Genomic DNA, 3,439 nt, shown 5'->3' on the forward strand with positions numbered 1-3,439 from the left:
GCAGCGCCTTGGCCTCGGTGGCAGGGAGGTCGCTGAGGTCAGGCCAGGGTGGGCAGGGCGAGGTTTCACGGCGGATCCTTGCTGGGATCGCAAGACTCGGGGCTGGGGCTGGGGTCAGGGTGGCCGTAGTAGGGCGTCGCTGGATTCTGGGCGTTCTGAAGTCGAAGCTAAATGAGGTTACGGGGTGTGGGATATAAGGGCGAGACAAAGGGAAGGCGGGTCTGTCCCACGGTTTGGGGCGGGAGGAAATGGAAGCATGTGGTGGTGATTGCTTTGGTGTAGACTGTCGAGTCTGGATGAGTTGGGTTCTGGTCGTTTTAAACCTATAGCAACGTTGTGATCTTGTGATATATACATTTGGTTTCTTTTCCCATGTCCTGGCATGTGACTCCTAAAATATTGGAATCTCCAGAGTGGCGTCTTGGTGTGTGTTGATCGGCAGCAACTGGCAGCCCTAGGCAGCCTCAAAAGAGTCGGAACTTGTGGCCCCAGCCTCGGGGCGGGGAGGGAGCCTAAGGTTGAGATGACCGCCAGCGGCCAGTGGCCTGATCTATCATGCCTGTGAAGTGAAGCTTCTACAAAACCCAAAGGGGCTGCGTTCAGGGACCATCCCTGCCGCACGTGGAGGTTCCTAGGGGAAGTAAAGGCATGGCGCCCGCTCCCACATGTTTACTCTATGTGGCTCTTTATCTGTGTTCTTTGTAATCTTGTATAATATGCAGGTAAACGTAAGTGTAAGTTCCCTGAGTTCAGAGCGCTCTAGCAAATTAATGGAACCCACGGAGGGGGTTGTGGATACCCCAGTTTACAGCTGGTTGGTTAGAAGAACTGGTTAGGGGCAACTCTTCGGGTGCCCTCCCACTGTGGGAGCTTTTCTGTCCTTTCAATAAATCTTCCTTTCTCAAAAAAAAAAAAAAAATGCAAAAGAGACTGGTTAACAACTTGGAGCTTGCGATTGGTGTCAGAGGCGGGAGTAGTCTTGTGATACTGTGGGATCTGATGCCATCTCCAGGTAGATACAGAACTGAATTAGAAGATGCCTACTGGTGTCCACTGCAGAACCCATTGCTTGCTGGATGCATAGGGCAAAACCTACACATCTGTGTCCAAATCCTGGGGTGAGATTTAGTGGGAAACACAGAATTTGTGTTTCTTCTGCATCATCAGACAGTTAGACGCTGAGGAGTTGTGCTTGGTAGTGACTGAGCAGGGAGTGGTGTCCCATCGTGAGCTCAGGTCCTGGCTCTCCCATTTTCTGCTGTGGGACCCAGCGTCAGACAAGTCACCAGACCGCCCTGTTTCAACCTGCTCATTTAGAAAATGGGTGTGATAATAGTGTGCCTAGTTAATAGGATCTTTTGAAAGTTGGATGGGTACAGTGTGTGGTGCACGTTAATCCTTGTTGAGTGGCTGTTACTGCCATCATGCTAGTAGGACTGTTTTGGAGGGGTGTGAGACTGGAGATAAAACTCTGGAGGCCTCCACTTGCAGAGAATGCTGAGTCTGGATGTTGGAAGACGTGGAGGGCAGAATTTCTGTCTGCTTTTGGGGGATGGGGAGGCCCTGGTTGCCTGAGAAGCCCCTCCCCCACCGTCCCCAGTAGTCCCTGCTCATCTTCTCAGCCTGGGCTGCGGGTCCTGCAGCCTCTGCGTGCCAGGCTGTGGACACCTTTGCTGGGGCTGCATTTCATTCACCCCCAAGGTCTGTGTCTGAACTCTTCTAGAGCCCCTCAGGTGCTCCATAGGAAGATGAATACTGTCAGCAGGAAACAAGACTGATGACCCGCCTTAGACTCTTAGGGCTGAAGGGTCCTTAGGGGTAATTTATTTCTCCTGCCCTGGTTGTACAACTGAGGGAACAGACCCCAGGAAGGTCAAGATCCCTCTGGGATCACACAGGTTGGTGGCAGGGGCCAACTGGGATGTAGGTCTATTGACTAAGTCAGCTGAACAGTGAGTGTGACTGATAGGGCATGGGAGTGAGACATCAGGCTTAACCAGTAGGGGCATTGGCTAAGACATGTCTTTTATTAATTTCTTTTCTGTTGAGACAGGGTCTCACTCTGTCACCCAAAGGGAAATACGAATTAAACCTAAAATGAGATATTACTACACCTTTATTAAAGTGACTGGAATTTTTTTTTTTTTTTGAAATACTGATATTGCCACAGGCTGGCAGAGATAGGGAGAGGCAGGGTCTCCCAGGCATTCCTGGTGAGAATGCTGAATGGTGCAGAGGCTCTAGAAATCCATCTGGCAGTTTTTCAAAGGGTTGAACTTACTCTGCACCTCTTATCCTTTATCCTGGACAAATGAAAACTTATTTTTACACAAAAGCCTGTAAATGAATGTTCACAGCAACTTCATTTGTAATTGCTGAAAACTGAAACACCCCAGATGTCCCTCAAGGGGCAACTGGTTAAACAAGCCACACGTTGAGAGCACGGTGTGCCACTCAGTGATCCACTCACAGCTTGGGCAGATCTCAAGGGCATTGTGTTGAGTGAGAAAAGCCGATCTCAGAAGTTGTACATTGTGTGATTCCGTATATATGACATTTTCGAATGAAACACGGATAAAACAAGTGAGTGGTTGTCGGATTGGGGACAGTAGGAGAGACTGGGCATAACTAAAGTTGCAGCAGGAGGGAGATCTTTGTGGCTTCATGCTTGATCACAATGGTAGTTACACAAATCTGTACATGAGACAAACTGCCATAGAATTGGACAAGAAGACTCATGTAGAGAGAGGGCCCACAGAGACTGCGCCGTCCAAGGCGACTGTGTTGTACCAGGCCCAGTTTCTTTGTTTGATAGTGCGGTGCGGGTATGTACAATGTCAGTCCCTGGGAAGCTGGGTGGTGGATCGGCGGGCCTTCTCTGCATGACTTTTGCCACAGCATTGGAGTCTATAGCTATTTCAAAATAAAAAGTTAAATCCTATATGCAATTTACCTGGACTCCCCAAAAGTTAATATTTTACATAATCACACTACAAGCATGAAAACCAGGAAATTAACGTTGATGGAACAGTTCAGTTGACAGACTTAACTCAGTTTCTCATATCTTGGTCTGCCAGTCTGTCGAAGGCCGTGAGATAATTACTGATACTTCCAGGCAGCATCATTGGGTTTCTTCTAGCCAGAGGAGTGGCAAACTGGCTAGGTGTAACCCACCTACTTTTTTCTTTTTTTTTTTTGAGATGGCTTCTAACTCTGTTGCCCAGGAAGGGCGCAGTGGCACAATCACAGCTCATCATAGCCTCGACCTCCTGGGCTCAGGCAGTCCTCCCACCTCAGCCTCCTGAGTAGCTAGGACTACAGGAGTGTGCCACCACACACCCAGCTAATTTTTTGTTGTTGTTTTTTTTATTTGTTTGTTTTTGTTTTTGTTTTTGTTTTTTTTAGTTGGAGTCTCACTCTGTCGCCCAGACTGGAGTGC

The sequence above is a fragment of the Carlito syrichta genome, unplaced genomic scaffold (genome assembly GCF_000164805.1).
Source record: "Carlito syrichta isolate Samal-C Ts95f unplaced genomic scaffold, Tarsius_syrichta-2.0.1 Scaffold136261, whole genome shotgun sequence".
Taxonomy (NCBI): Eukaryota; Metazoa; Chordata; class Mammalia; order Primates; family Tarsiidae; genus Carlito; species Carlito syrichta.